General features: G+C 36.9%; 1 long non-coding RNA gene across 1 annotated transcript in view; it reads right to left on the bottom strand.

Moving 5' to 3' along the window:
- Positions 1 to 17,116, bottom strand: part of LOC148130397 (uncharacterized) — a 35,007-nt gene that overhangs the window by 16,973 nt on the left and 918 nt on the right. The gene's annotated exons all lie outside the window — the stretch shown is intronic.

Raw genomic sequence — 17,116 nt, 5'->3', positions numbered from 1 at the left:
CTTCATTAACTTAGAACTTTATAGGCTATTGATTCTGCTGCTATTCCACATATTTTCCTGATCTGGAACTTCTTTGTAATGTAATATTCTATTATAATGTAAACAAAGAATCAAATGAACATTGCCTCAGTAACTTAAAATGGGTTGAAAACAGGCTCTCTTATTACAAGCAACATATAGGCTGTCAATCTTAGGCTTTCCTAACATTAAATATTGCATATCTTCATAAACCTTTTCCTCTAACAAATAAGTAGCCTAGGACAGTGGTGGCGAACCTATGACACACGCCTCAGGTGGCACGCAGAGTTCTCTCTGTGGGCACGCGCACCATTGCCCCAGCTGAGCTCTGCTGCGCATCTGCACATGCCTCCCACCAGCCTGGTGGTCTTTGGGTCTCTGCCGCGCATGCACGGGGGTCGGGGCACATGCACAGGAGACACACACATGTGCGGAGGCATGCATGATGCATTTTGGAGGTGCATGCGCACTTTGGGCACTCGGTGCCAAAAAAATTCACCATCACTGGCCTAGGACTACATCTAGGACTCTGGACTTTCCCCCTCAAATCTATCTCTCATATCTCTCAAATCTCTTCTCCTTCATTCCATTCTCCATCCTGAATCTAAACTGAGAGAAAATAGCTCGTGTTCATGCTTTGAGTGACATTTCTAATACCCAGTTATAGTTGCAAAACTGTTGTCTACATGCATTCTTCTATAAATGAGAGTTCACAAGTTTTCAGCAACTGGCATCACTGCACACTATTTTTTAAAATTTATAACTAATAATTTATCACAAGTTATAAAGTTATCTCTGGATCAGCACCTATCTTTTTATATGTAGTACTACAAATGAATGCATCCTATTTTTCTTCAAGTCTTATTACATATATCTAGAACACAATTAATATTGTATACTAAAGCATCTAAGAAAAAAAAAGATTTTTCAACATATTAGCTTGGGAAAAAACCCGCCTAAATTAAAAATATTATATATGCTTGAAGCAACCCCTCCACTCTGCCCTAATCCTTATTTCAAGTTATTAAGTTAATAGGTCAGTAATCTGCATGTGTTAAAATATGGGTTACCAGTAAAATTATTCAGAGGTTCTGAAAACAAATAAGGCGAACAAGGATTAAACTGCTCAGGCCGTATTAGTCTCTTTAGGGAAATTCCAAATTGAATTTGTACAGATAAAGACTTTGGAAGAGTGCTTAGTAGTAATCTGTTTTCAATGGAATAGGCACCTTTTTATTTTTCGAGCAGTAAGGATGTTTTTATGGACGGTCCAACTATTAAGATCTTTTAAGAGGCAGTAAGGAAAGATAGTACAACCATCTAGGATCGTAGTTGCTTGTGTGTCAATCCATAGTATCATGTTCAAGTGACTGCCTACCAATGTATTTATCTATAGTGTACGTGAATATGTACTTAATACTTAAAAATCTATTTTATAAAAGCATAAACCTCAAAATATAAGAATGAAATAACTAGAAGAACTTGTCTTTTTAGGGATGAGGGGGAGGTCTGTGATAATGAATAATGCCATGCTTAGTTACTACATTGAGATGACAAAATTTGTAATGTACTAAATACATTTAAAAATTCAAACTAAACAAGTAACCAGCTCAAACTACCTTAATTTTCTGGAGTTGGGTAGCCCGTAAAACAATAATTAAATTAAATTAAATTACATGTGACACTTTCTAGTGTCAGATAAGTCAATGTCAAATTTAAGTGCAATGGAAACATACACTAATTTTTCACAACAACAAACTGTTTTTTTGTTTCATAAGATATTTTTTCTCCTTTTTTGTCTTTTGTTTATATTTCTACCCTGTTTTCTCACATAAAATTAAGGGCAAGAGTGGTAGTTTTCAACTTAGAACCATTTGTTTAGTGGCCATCAGAGTTACAATGGCACTGAAAAAGTATGACTTTTTTCACATTTACAACTGTTGGAGGTTCCCCATGGTAATGCAATCAAAATTCAGACTTTTGGCTCATATTTATGATGGTTGCTGTTTTCCAGGGTCATGTGATCACGTTTTGCTATTGTCTGACAAGCAAAATCAATGGGGAAGTTTCATTTAACAACCATTGAGGTACTTAACAACTGCAGTGATTCACTTAACAACTGTGGCAAGAAAGATTGCAAAACTCACTTAACTATCTTGCTTAGCAACATAAATTTTGGCTCAATTGTGGTCATAAGTCGAGGACCACCTATATATCTGGACTTTTCCTGTATTTTCTATACAACCAATTTATAAAGGCCAATAGAATATTAATAGATTTCCTTGGACTAAAAAGGGAATGGAATGAGTTGGATTTCTACAACAAAATCTATGCATGGGTGAGAGGATCTGAATGTCACCCTTACCCTATGCTCAGGGCTTCAGGCTCTTTGCCCGTTTCAATTCTGGCAACAATGTCAGGCTGGTGAAAAATGCACAAAGTGACAATACATAAGGAAATTGAAAGAGAATATCCATCCTTCTTTTCTGCTATGCACATTTTCTTCTAAAATAGTTTCCCTCCTTCTTCATCTAAATACTTCTTATTTATACACAAATGAGGTAGGCATGTTTGTTCTACAGGCATATTTGTCTGATGTCTTCAATTTAATTCAACTGATTTATATTATAAGAAGTTCAAATAATTTTCAATGAATCCCTATTAAATTAGCAATGAGTTCCCCCTCAATTAAGGCGACCTATTTTTCATGACATTAATAAATTAATATTTACACTTCAAATCTATATTTTAACCTTAATTAGAAGTTGAAAAAATAGGAAGCAATTACTGAGTCCCTACTTTTTTCCTCTTTCCCCATTTTTGATGATTTTTTTTAAGCATAAAGATAAAATTGTGCAATGAAAAACTATGGAATTAGAAACTGTTATCTCTGAATGTATATTACAAAGAAATTAGTCACAAGTTCCACTTATGTTTCAGTTGAGGTATGTTCAATCATTTATTTGAAATCTGTACAGATTTCATCAATTGTCCATTAACAACAATTGAAGGATGTTCGTATTCTATTTCCTTAATAACATCAAGATAACGTCTTCAGTGTTTTACAAATCCATTAAACTCGAAAGGTTATTTTGAAAATCTAGGGGGATGATCTGTGATGAACACTTGGAGAATCTTATTGTAAATCTGTGTGCTATACAATTTCATTTAAATATTTTTCTTCTGCAAATAAATAAGAACTAACCACGAAGATAATTCATAGTTGGCGTCAATGCTCATTTATATGTAGCTAAAAAAACAGGATACATTTGTCTGGACTTTTCTAGATGCTATTTATGATTTTACAAACCAACTGGTACCTTTTACCATTTTTAGTAACATTACAACCTTTAATTACTGTAAATGTAAATAAATAATTGTGGTAAATAAATGCCACATTTATAATTGCAAACCATCAAAAACTAAAATATAGATTTCACTGGATAGTGATATTTGAAATAATGGGGAATTCCTCACAGAGCTTTGAAAAAACTCTATAGTGGTCAATAAAGTGAAATCTGAACAGAGAAGGAACCAGAAATAAGACATTTACTTCTAGAATAAGCCCAGAAATATGTATTCACTCAGTGAAATCTACAGTGATAAAAAAACATTTAAACTTATTTAAAGGCGCTCATTTGAAATCTCTCTCTAGCTGGAACAAGAACAGAAGAGTTTTATGTGCACATGTGCTTGTACAAAAAAAGAAAAAAAGCAGAACTGCTATGTTCTTGTGACACATTGAATTACTAACTAGCCAATCACATTTTAACCTTGAATGCTATAGAATCTAGCTCATAGGTTTATTGTCCAGTGTAATAGGACTGTAAAAACATATTCTTTGAGTAAACTATAGCTAAGCATGTTATCTAAATGCAGCCATTGCATCAGGAGTATTTCCTGGTAATACACACCCAGCTGAAGGACCATGGACAGCACCAAAATAATTTCCTCCAATAAAGAGATGGAAGTGAACTGAGGCCTTCAAAGGACTCTGTGAAACATTCAATGGCCCACATCTTTACCTGAAAATGACCTTTTTTAAAAAAAAAAATCCTACAACTTCTATCTCAACTGTGGCATTTCTCATTGGACAGGCAAGGTGGAATAAAAGATATTCCACTTCTTGTGCAAATTTGGGGGAGAGAGAATGGGGGATTAGAACTCATAGTCCCCTAGTTTTTTGCCTGGTGCTTAAATACCTGCCATAGACTTTTTATCATTTATATGTGCTTTCAAAAGAGAGAGGAGAAAAAATGCAGGCAATGTACTTCATTAGCCAACTAGGGCAACAACAGTCAGGATGGCATATCATTATGCCAGCAAGATAATATATTGAGGTCTGGGTTACATTAAGTATTCCTGGGGGAAATACTCTTTAGTAATCATGGGCACATGACTTCCTATAGCAAAAGTTTTTTAGCTTGAAGAAACAATTTTACAATTAACTTGTCGATGCTACCTCCTATTTTATTGCAATAATAGCAGTATTTATATTGCAGAAGTTCTACTTGCATTAGTCGTTTTCTATGTACATAAAATTTTAGCTCTTCAATAAAAATGACTAAATGATTCAAGATACAAAAGAGGAAGCAAGGAAGAACGCTACAAGAGGAAATTGTTTTAAAAAGATACACCAACCAAAGGCAAATTTATCTACATGACATGAGCATTAAGGTTGGGTTGAAATAATAATTATGTTATTGCTGCGCTGTTTAGATCCCCAGGCCAAATTTCTATGCTTCAGTTACTTGCATTTTTTTTCTAATTTAAAGTATATTAAAGCAGATTAGCTTGACATCTGTAATACAGATATTTTCCTAAACATTTTTTCTTAGGCAAACCACTCCACCCCCACATTTGTACTATAAAGATGATAGTCTTGAAAAGTGTTCTTTCCAGATCTGAACACAAAATTCATGATGGGGGCAGACCATAACAATAGGAGCTACTACTTCCCACAATAGAAAATTAATATTTCAATTAACACAACCTGAAAATACACGTGCCTATTTTGCATTGTACAGTACTACTGATTCATATATAGTCAGCTATATATTCCAACTATTATTCCAAGATAATCTATCTTTCTATATCTCTACATTTTACTTCTGTTTCCAAGAGAAGAACTTGGCATTTGCCTCTATTTATCTTTACTATTATTTCAATTCATTTTTCCAATTTATTGATATAATTTTGAATGTTGTTATTTCCTACTGTCGTCTATTACCTATCATACTATAACCTACAAAATTATTACTTCTTCTCTTTTGTCTTCCAAGTCATTCGTAAAAATTTTAAACACCCATGACTGAGTCTTGTGGAACACCGTTTAGTTTCTTACTCGAGTATGATAAAAAGTTATTAATGAATACTCTCTGAATATAATTTTCAAGTAATATATCCATTTATTTTTATGCCATGTAGTTCATGATACTATCATAGTTCATTAATTAAAATGTTGAAAATTATTTTGCTTTGTTAAAATCATAGTACATTATGTTTACAACATTGCAGAAATCTACACTTGAGAAAGTTATCCAGAAAAAAAAATCAAATTATTATTTGGTCTAATAATACTAGACTTGGACATAGATCTTTGGCGATTGCTGCATTGTTTTCAAGCTGCTTGTACATTAATCTCTTCATGATCTGCTCTAGAATCTTTCCAGAAACTGATGGCAAAATGAGTAATCTCTAATTACCCAGATATTTCTTTTTTAAGAGATATTCTCCCTCTTGTCATCATCTGGCACTTCCCTATTCTTCAGGATTTCTCAGAAATATTATTATTTTTCAGTACCCTAGATTGCAATTCATTAGGACCTAGAGATTTAAATATATTCCCAGTAATCAGCTCATGTTTCTATCAAGGTAAGTAACTTTGCTTTTTTTTATTTGTTATGTATATTGCCATCTTTACTGAGCATAACAAGCATATTTCTTTTCATTTTAGTCTGAATATATCCGAAGCCCTGCTTTGATTTTTGTTAGCATTCTTTATCTTTTGATTTCCTATGTCTTATTTTTTTCAGTACTTTTCTACATTTTTTGCATTCTCTTCTTTGGCTTATTCTGTAGTCTATTTTTTCCTCATTTTTTCACAATTGTATTCATATACATGAATTCTAACCCATACTGGGATTCTGTTCTTATTAGCTTCTTCTGCTCTGGAATCCCACCTATCATTGCTCTATATGTTTCCTTTGAAGTCCAAGATATGTATTTGGCTACACTTAGTATTGCTTCCTTTAAAATCGCAAGAATTGTAACACTGCATGATACCGTATTTGCCGGCGTATAAGACGACTTTTTTGCCCTCTTCCTCCTCCTCCTCCCACCCACCCACCCACCCTCCGCCCGGCTCGGGGCGCCGGAGGCCAATCTGGAGGTGGGGTGGGGTGGAGCGGAGAGGTCTCTGGCGGGCCGCCGCCCAGCCAGCCCCGAGCCGCGTAATGGCCCGGGAGTGGGGGAGAAGGTGGTGGGGGTGGACTGTGGCGCCCCTCCTTCTGGGCAGCGGGGTGGGGGGCGGCAATTTGCTCCTCCCGCTTCTCCCTCCCTCTTTGAAAGACCGGGAGGGCTGTGCTTGGGGCGGGGGGGTGTCCTCAGGAAGTTCCTGATGGGACCCCGCTGGGCAGGGCCACCCGGCTCCCGAGCTGCTTTCAGGGTCCCCTTGGGAAGAAAAGGGTCCGGTGGGCGGTGGAAGAAGGCGGCGCCTCCTCCCGCCCCCCTGTCCCGTCCCGTCCCTCCTCTTGTCCCCTCCTCCTCCCCCTTAAGAGAAAGATCTGCCTCCCCTGCACCGAGCTTCCACCGGCGCCGCGTCTCGCCCAGCCAGCGTGCTTGCGACTTGGGAACCGGCCAAGCGACTTTAAAACCGGCGGAGGCCAGAGATAGCCAGATTACCCTCCACACCACACACACACACACACAGAGAGAGAGAGAGAGTTGGCAGCTGTCCATCCCCCACCCTTGGAGTCCCGATGGCACCGCGCGAGGGCTGTCACAAAGAAAGGGAGAGGAATTGAGTGCCAGCCTGAAAGGCGCGAAGCTGCCTCTAAAGCATTTTAAATGGCGGCTTTGTAAGTTTGGGGGAAAGGGGTTGGGGGTGTCAATCAAGAATTATATCCAGAATACCCCAAGTGTTACAACTTACCGTATTTGCCGGCGTGTGAGACGACTTTTTTGCCTTGAAAAGCATGCCTCCAAGTGGGGGTCGTCTTATACTGCAGTATATAACAAAAACTATATTTTGAGTGGAAATGTTGGGGGCTCGTCTTATACGCCCAGTCGTCTTATACGCCGGCAAATCGGTAATTTTCCCACAAATGTTCCTGCTACTTCCGTTTCATCAACAAGGTCTTTACTGTCGATTTGTATCTTTTCATACCTTCCTCCCTGTATATTCTGAAGGAAAAAGGGCAAGTCCGAAATATTCTGGAAGGTCTGCACTTGACAGAGTTTGTCTCCAAACTAAATTGGAAAATGAAAGCCTTCTGTGATGACCCAGACTATATCAGAAATATAAGAAAACCCACAACATAACTAAAAGTCCTTTAATACCTTCAACTTGGCTTCACTGTTTAATTGCTCACAGTGGAGGAGTAAACTATTTTCAAAATAACATTTCAAAGGAAAGAAACACACAGTTCAAATTCAAAGGGCTGATAACGAAGCAAAAACCAAAAACAAACCGCATTGAATAAAGTTCCACAACAGACTAGGATAGATAATTGCCAACTTCAGGAAGATAACCAGGTACAGTCCGTTTAAAGAACGCCAACCAAGATACACCTTCTTTAGAAATAAAACACTAATTTGTCTCCAGCATCTGTTAGCATGCAGATCCACACTCTTATGCAAATCTCCCACCTGCAACCCATGAAGAGGATCAGGGCGCTCTCCTCCCAAGTAGACCATGTTTTACCCTGATCCTCTCCTCCCTGAGTGCCCTAGGATGGACAGGGGATGGGCCTGGGTCCTCCTCTGACTGCTCAGCCAGCCTCTGCCCTTCTCCAGCCTCCTCCACCACCTCTGGAGCCACACTTCCACTCCTGTTGGCTGTTCTTCCTCTTCCTCAGAGTCAGTCTCCACCAGGGGCATGATATCTTCCCTTCTCTTCAAAAGACCTACCACTCTTGTTTGGAAAGCACCATCTCCATTTTCTTCTTGGTCAAAAATAGTAGACACTCAGCAGTATTACATTTATTTGCTTTTTCACTCATTTTAGCTGATATATTCTTTGTACATTGCCAAATTCATTCATTTGGGTTACTGAGCAGATTTTTTTAATAACTTGTTTTCCCTTTCTAGTGCCTTTGTTCCTTTTCAATTGTAGCCTTCGGTTTTTATATCTCAATAATAGAAACCATCCCAATTGGATTTTTAAATTAAATCATATTTATCAAAATCAAATTTATCAATTTTCTATATACTGAAGTTAGTGTATAGACAACAAGGCCAGCCTTTTCTCTGTTTTTCCCCTCAAGTGATATAATTTTTTTATGTAAACATAGGATTGACAAAAGCATGCAAAAAATTGTTAGAATTGTTAAGAGAAAGTAAATAACAACTCAATCCTGATAAAGGAGAGGGTAAGAGAACTCTCAAAATAATCCTGCTTCAATTCTGTTTGATATAAAAAGGGACAGAGGAATAATCTGGCAGCTTTTCAAATTGTGTTAGTATATTCTACAATGTATTACGTATATTCCTGTAAACCTTGCAATGTCTGCTTCTTGCCTTGGGACTATTTGAAAAGGCTCATATATTGTAGGAAAATTCCCACATCCATTTGCAATGAAGTCAATAAATAAGACTCTTATTTCCCATGTGTGCGTGTATGTTTTCTAACCACCCTAGGATTCATTTTAAAGCCCTGCTGAGCTAGCTGACCATTCCTTGGCTGAACAGATACCAGTTCTTGTGAGATGCAACATATCTCATATCCATCATTCAGATAACCCAGACCACAATAAAAATCTAAATCTTCCCATCTACACCATCTGCACAGTCAAGATGTTCTCTGGCAGCATTTTACTTTCTTTCCAGTCCTCCTCTGGAATGGACTGGAGGAATGGATAAGAGCAAACCTTGAGTTTTTTTTTTCTAATTTTTAAAAATCCATGATGATCTGATGATAGCTCTTCTTTGCAGTGATGTTCATCCCCACACAGATTTTCCAGAAGGGAAAACTGTTGATGGATTCGATGTTTTCAGAAGTTGTTCTAAGCCATCTCATTCCTGGCAGGCTGCATATTTCAGACCTTATGGGTATGATCTTTAGACATTTATTTCTATTCCTCCCTGCAGTGAATCAGCAACTACCACAACTGTATATTTCTTCCTGTGGAGCTCAACTACATCCACCTGAAATTCAAAGCACCACTTTCTATTTTCTGTTTTACAATAATTGTTTTCCCTCCCTTTGAAAGCAAACAGTTTTCAAGGTGATAACCTCTAGTAGTACAGAACATGTAATAAATATTTGTTGATCTAGAAATTTCCATAGAAGCAGAGATGGTGGGAAGAATGAGGAAAAAGTTTCAAGCATTGAAGGGTTGGACAGTAGATGACATTTCTAATAAAGTTGGAATAAAATAAAAAAGGCTCCTTGCAATAAAAGTAATCATTATAATGTTATCCATTAGTAGACCTACTGGTTCATTCTTTGTGAGAAAGGTAGTGCAGTCTGATGTGAACAGAATGAACATCAAATTTCCCTGAATTGTATTGCTCCAGCTTTATAATGACGGAAAGGGCAGGTTTTGGTTATTGCACCAACATCAGGAGAAATAGTATGTAGCTGTTTCATCCTCCATTTTTTTCATCTCTTCTGCTATTTGTTCTCTAATCCTGGAGATGTGAATTTCTTTTGTCTCTTCCTCTCTTCTCCTGTGTCTGTTGTCATACATGCATTTTTCTCCTCCTTTATCTCTCCTCTCTCACGCCATTATCATTGTTTGATCCTGGAGTTGTGTTGCCCTGACTTCATCTGATTCTTGCTCTTTTCCTCTTTACTTTTCCTGTCAATGTTTGGTGTCGTCTCTTGACCAAGATGTTCCCCTTTCTTTCCACACAGCATTATTAGGCTGGCCAGATTTTTTTTACTTGAATGCTGGATGATCTTGTCAACATCTCAGATAAGTATCTATGTCAGGTGACTGTGGGGGTACTGCACTGGTTAGAATATTGCGAAGTAAAGTGCCCTGATTTGTGGAAATTTCAATTCCACTGTTCCCGGATTGTAGTAGTTTGATTAAAAAAATTGTTGTGGTATAATACAGCAGGAGTGACTTCTGACTTCCAGCTGGCTTCTCCATTAACTTTGCTTATTGGCAGCTTGCAGGGAGTATCAGAAATAACAATCACAGTTCCTCAGCTGACTGTGACGGAGGTCACAATTTTGTGAATGCAACTGATTGGAAAATCCTTAAAATTTCAATTCCACAGGGTTAATCTGTCCTGCTTTTTGTACCAGTTCTTTATATTAGCAGAGTTGAGGTATCTTGATTCAAAAAATTGTTGTGATATAAAGTACCACTTGGGCTAATTGAAGATTACAAACAGACAGAAGAGTTTTAGTACTATATAGATTCTAACAAGACCATAAAGTTGTTTTTTGTTGGTTCCATAAATGAGTAATCCAGTAACACTTTGAAATGATTCTACATAATTAATAGCAATGATCAATTACCCCAAAACAATGTTTTTACAATAACTTGCATTTATCAGAGAATGCTGCTCCAGGGTTTCATAAACTCACCATCAAGGACTGTTTTATTTATTTATTTATTTGATTTGCCAATTGTTTACAAGATAATAAGTATAAATGTATACATAGTTGTGAATACATGAAATGGGTACATATAAGAAAAATAAAAGAATAAGAGAAACAATAGGACAGGGACGGTAGGCACGTTGGTGCGCTTATGCACGCCCCTACAGGCCTCTTAGGAAAGGGGTGAGGTCAATAGTAGACAGTCTAAGGTTAAAGTTTTTGGGGTTTGGGGAAGAAACTACAGAGTCGGGTAGAGTATTCCAGACATTGACCACTCTATTGCTGAAGTCGTATTTCCTGGAATCGAGTTTGGTGCGGTTAACTTTGAGTTTGTATCTATTGTGTGCTCTTGTGTTGTTATGGTTGAAGCTGAAGTATTCATTGACAGGTAGGACATTGCAATGTATGATTTTATATACCATGCTTAAGTCAGACCGAAGACGGCGTAATTCAAGGTTTTCAAGTTCTAGAATTTCAAGTCTGGTGGCATAAGGTATTCTACAACGAGTAGAGGAGTGGAGAACTCTTCTTGTGAAATATTTCTCGACTTTCTCAATTGTGCTAATATCAGATACGTAGTGTGGGTTCCAGACTGATGAACTGTATTCGAGTATTGGTCTAGCAAATGTTTTGTATGCTCTGGTTAGTAGTGTGATATTACCAGAGAAAAGCTACGTAGGATTAGGTTAACAACTCTTAATGCCTTTTTGGCTATGTAGTTGCAGTGGGCTCTAGCACTTAGATCATTAGAGGTGAGTATTCCAAGGTCCTTTACAGAGCTTGAGTCATCAACAAGATCTTGACTATTCAGCTTGTATTTTATTTTCTGATTTTTTTGCCAATATGTAAGACAGAGCATTTATTTGTTGAGATTTGAAGTTGCCATTTGTTTGACCACTCTGATACATAGTCAAGATCTTTTTGTAGGGTAGCAGTATTGTCTGTGGTATTGAACAGCTTTACATCATCAGCGAAGAGAACGCAATTGCTCTTAATATGATCACAGAGGTCGTTTATGTGAGTATGAAGAGAGTTGGTCCTAGAACACTGCCTTGGGGAACACCACTATTGACAGGTACTGGATTTGATAGTACGCTCGATTTTGACCATTTGTTGTCTGTTTGACAGGAATGCTTCTATCCAGTTATTCAGTTGTCCAGAGATACCATAGGATTTTATTTTTAGGAGTAGTTTGTCGTGTACCACTGAATCAAAGGCTTTACAGAAGTCCATGTAGATTGCGTCTATTGCTTTGCCCTGGTTGAGTTGTGTCGTCCATATGTTTTTGCAGTGTAAGAGTTGCAGATTACAGGATAGTATTTTTCTGAAACCAAATTGTTTATTGGAGAGTAGGTTGTTTGTCTCTAAGTGAAGGATGATGGATTGGTTAATAATTGATTCCATGACTTTACAGGTGACGCAGCATAAGGAGATTGGCCTGTAATTTTCAACTAGGCTTGGGTCTCCCTTTTTGGAGATGGGGATGACTGTGGCTTGTGACCATAGGTTAGGCAAGGAGCTGGTTCTGAAAGATTTTTCAAAGATTATGCTTAGAGGTTTGGCTATGGCAGTGGATAGCTTTCTTAAGAAGTAGGCACATATTCCATCCGGTCCAATAGATAGAGATGGTTTTAGGTTGCGTAGTGCTTTTTCAACATTGTCTTCTGTGAAATCGATATGTATTAGATCATTGTTGTTATCTGTGGTACGGCTAGGAAATACTGGGCATGATCCATTGCTGTTTACAAATACTGAGCGAAGAATGTGTTAAAGATGTTGGCTTTAATGGTGTCGTCGTTGCAGTCTTTACCATCAGGTCCTATCAAGGGAGGGATGGACCTTGAGTCTTTTAGTTTGTTGTTTACAAAATTGTAAAAAGCACGGGTGGAATTGGTGCTTAGAAGGTTTTCCTCTTGTTTAATGTGATAATTAGTGCATTCGGTCTTTATCTGGTGGCATAAATTTTTGTATCGTTTTTGAAATTGGCAACGTGACCAGATTTGTTTTTCCGCCAGAGTGATCTCTTTTTGGATTGAAGTTTCCTTATTGATATGGGTAATCTGCTTTTTTGTTTTGTTTTGGGAGTTGTTGTCATGCCTGCTTTATGGCAGAAAAATAATCATTCTCCTGTTACAAATGAAAGAGGTCAAGTAAGGTACCTAAGCTATGTAAGTTATAGTCATGATAGATTAAGTTAACTATGATTGTAATATAATGGTCCAACAGTTATACTGAATGCCCTAAGTACTCCTTCAAACTCTCTGATTCTATGTAGTTAGCTTCTAGAACTCTGGCCCAGTATCCTAACCTACAAGTCAGTATCCTAATCTACAAGTCAGAAGCATTACAACAGAATGCATTATAAGAAGCTTCCACTAATAGTAGGATCTTAATATGTATGATCATTTATCTGTTTCAAGCATCTGTTAACAGTGGATTGATTTGCATAAGTCTTAGGAGTTGCAATTGGATGGGGGGAATGATTGTTGACTCTTTTATATCTTCCATCTAGTTAAAATGAAAATCCTAAGCAGTAATCCTTGTGGAAATAAATTAGGAGTTGGGCATTTTAGTTCTTTCAGAGCTCAGTTCTCAGAATGATAATATGTAGGTCATTTTGCCATCATCTTATTAATTAAAACCTAATATCCCTGTTCACAATTGACATAAACTGTATGACGTTTTAAATCTAGATTCCATTTTAAGACCATCTATGCCAACACTGCTGAGCTGTGAATTCCACAAACCTTCCTAATTAATGTCCCATTGATATTGCAATAGTTTAAGTTAGGACCAAAAATAGACTACTGTATATTATAATGGACTTGTATTTATCTATTATATTTCATCATTTCCTCAAGAGCCCAAGATCATTTGCCAATTACTTCTTACACATGTACCATTTATGCCTTATATCTGAAAATTAAGGGTTAAAAGACTAGCATACATGTGGAAATGCATGTGCATGTGAACACACACACATACATGCAAATACATGCAATAAACAGACAATCTACTACGGATCTGGAGCTATTTCATTTTAGATACTGTAGTGACATAAAAATTAAATAGAGTTCATGAGCTTGGTTTCTAGGAAAATCTAGTTGATTTCTGGTTGACTGCCATCTTTTAGCAATTAGGTCCTGTATTATAGAGAAAGACATCTTATATTTCAGCCTTCCTAATATAGTGTCATCCAGATTTATTGAAACTGCATTCCCATAATGTAAATATTATGCAACTCTGAACCCTCCTTTTGTCATGATACTTCAATAACATTTTATTAAGAAGGGCTAAAAGATAATGTACCCATAGATCCATTCAGCACTCATGGCAGAAGTGGGACAAAGTCAAGTCTTCTCAGACAGCTTGAAAACAATCCCTTCTTTGTTTTTCTTTTTAATCCAAGGATGTGCAAATTGTGTCTTGAAGCATTCTGTACTAAACTATTCAAAACAGGAGATAAAAGGTAATAAAGAGACGCTTTGTGTAGTGCATATGTATGTGTACTCTCTTTCTCTGTGATATATTGACATTTGTGTTCCTTTAAATTATTGCTAGAGCTGGACCACAGCCAACTGCAAAGTTCTTATAGCAGAGTAGAATAACACTTGGCAGCTATATTGTTCAGTACGGTTTTGTGTCATTATGGATAACATAATTAGATCCATGTTATAAAGGCCGAGCCCTGGCATTCCACAGCAGTAGTCACAGCCTGTTTGCCTCATAGGACTCATCCATAATCTGCCTCTCATCTGCCTCTCATTTTAATTTCTTAGCCTATCTTGGTGGAATATTATGGAGAAGATGCTGTGGAAAGTTGAATGTTCACCACTACCATAGAGAAGCTCACCTGCAGAGACACAGAGAATGGAGGTTTTGTAAGACACTTTGCTGGGTTGCTCAACAAAATGGAGGAATACATAGTTCAAGGAGCTGATCCCTTTACAACAGTATTTAATTCTACCAGCTGTATCATAGCATTTCATTATTTGGAAACTTGCATGTATTCTGTAGTGGCTTCCAATTAGATTCCTAGCTCGTGTGTTTTTTTTTTTGTTTGCTTCTTCAATATAAGCTTCTGTTTATTCAGATTGTGAAATAATAGTTTGTCTGAATATCTGCCTTATGTAATGTGGCAGCTGTGGATGGGTTGTTGGTACAGAGTATTACATACTAGACTCTAGACCAAACATTAGAAGCCTTTTCTTCCCCAAAGTGAAAAAACACAAAACAAGCCCCTTTTAACATATTCACAAAGCCTTCTCTCTGACCCAGATTTTACATACTGTATCTATAGTGCTCCTTAGCTAATAGCATGGAGTAGGTCTTCCATTCTCAAAGTACTTTGATTATGTCAACAAAAGCAATATATGTTAAAAGATCTTATGACTGCTCACATGCACAGGATATATTCCATTAACAACCCCTTTATGTACGCTTACTGCAAATATTTGTTCAATTGAATCAGTATTCTCTTCAGCCTGACCAACACAGCAAATTCAGCATATCAGAGTTTTCATTACCTGCTATCTGACTCTTTTTAAAGGAAATATTTGAGCTCTAATCTGACACCTTGTACATACTGTTCTACTACCAAGATATGATCCTTTTCCCAATCATACGTTTTTCTTTACATAAAGTTTTTAAAAAAATCTAATTGCCATGGTAGCATACTTTCAGTTGTGGCACCCACTCTCTGAAACACGTTGTATAAATTAGATACTTCCCTTTTCACTCTTGTTAAAAAAACCAACCTATCAAACACATTAGGAATTATATTAGAAATTAAGAATATATAATATATAATATATTCCATGCACAAGTGGTTCTATGCCAAAGCTGGCTTTGAGTGATCCAGGTCCAAACCAAAACACGTGCATAGGGCTTGATCTGGATACAAAATGAAACATGACTGTTTGACACAAGAATGGCCGCTGAGAAAGAGAAGGGGGAGAAAGAGAAGAAAATAGAAAGCGGAGGGGAAGGGTACAAGCATTGCCATGCAGGGAAGAAGGAAAGAGATAGAGATGTGCACCAGCTTTTTCCTACAGTCAGAGTCATTTTATGACTCTGACATCCGGAGATTTTGTTTTGGCCCAAACCCAAACAAGCAAAACGTTCCAATCTTTGTTTCTGGCAAAGCATGGTTGATCCAAAACAGCTCAGCAAAACTTCTAGAATGTTATAGGGATCAAAACTGTCAGATTTTCTGCTTCAAACTTACCACTATTCCATTTCCTAAATAGTTTAATTGGAACAAATGAGCATAAATATGAGTGGGGCATAAGAACTCACACATGAAAAGCTACATTAGGCACTCCTAGCTGGTTTCAAGGTGTGTTGCTTGCAATTTTCAAGAAGCTAGTTTCAAAACTAGCCTTACTTGCCAGTACTAATCTCCTTCTAAACTATCATACTGGCTGGGAATTTTAAATTTCGAAAGAGCTGGTTTAAATTTATATACAGTAAGAGCGGTGTGCTGATAAAGACATTGGACTAGGACTGTAGGAACCAAATCAAGTTAAGTCTTGGGCATATAGGTTTATTGGATTAAAATTCATTCAATTTGCTTCCTCTTTTTTCCTCTTACAGTGCATTGCATACTGTAATTGTATTAAATGTTTGTCAGAATCCAGCTTTTAAAACAAATATCCTTTTGCCATGTATAGTATGTTCTGTTTGATTTACTTATGTAACATGTTTGTTTTACCTTGATAAGCAAAGGGAGGGAGCAGGAAGCAGCATAAAACATAAAGGAAAAATAATGGAAATGTTATGGGTAGCTATTGTTGTACATTGCCTTATTCTTTATTCTTGTTATATTCCTCAAACGTTTGCTATCCATTGTTCAGATTACTAAGAGGCAAAATCACTATTCTGCATACCTCTTATGCCCAAGATGAATTAGTGCAAGTGCATATAACCTGTTAAAAGTGGTGAAGCTTTTAAGTAAGCATCCAAAGACCTTTTTCAAATCAAAAATAATTACCAGCTTTAATACAACATGCCTAGGGGTTATTATGATGCTATTTTAACATTTATCAATAAAATATTTAACTAGAAAGCAGTCTTTTATATCATCAGCACATGTAAAATAGGTTCATAATTGTCCATAAGTATGGCATAAGCAAAACTCAAGTATTAAATATGTTGATGATGGATATATAGGTACACATAGTAATATAATTTATCTGAACTTGCATTTTTGGAGTTATATAAGTAGCATCATGGTGACAGGTCTAACTGCAAATCTCAAAATAATTTCTGAAAAAGTTACATGGATAAAATATTTGCAGGAAAGCAGAATCACCCATGACA

Source organism: Notechis scutatus, chromosome 5 (genome assembly GCF_049901735.1).
Source record: "Notechis scutatus isolate UNSWTSFEM ecotype Mainland chromosome 5, rNotScu1.2, whole genome shotgun sequence".
Classification (NCBI taxonomy): domain Eukaryota; kingdom Metazoa; phylum Chordata; class Lepidosauria; order Squamata; family Elapidae; genus Notechis; species Notechis scutatus.
Note: the sequence above shows the minus strand (reverse complement) of the source record. Positions and strands in the feature narration are given on the sequence as shown.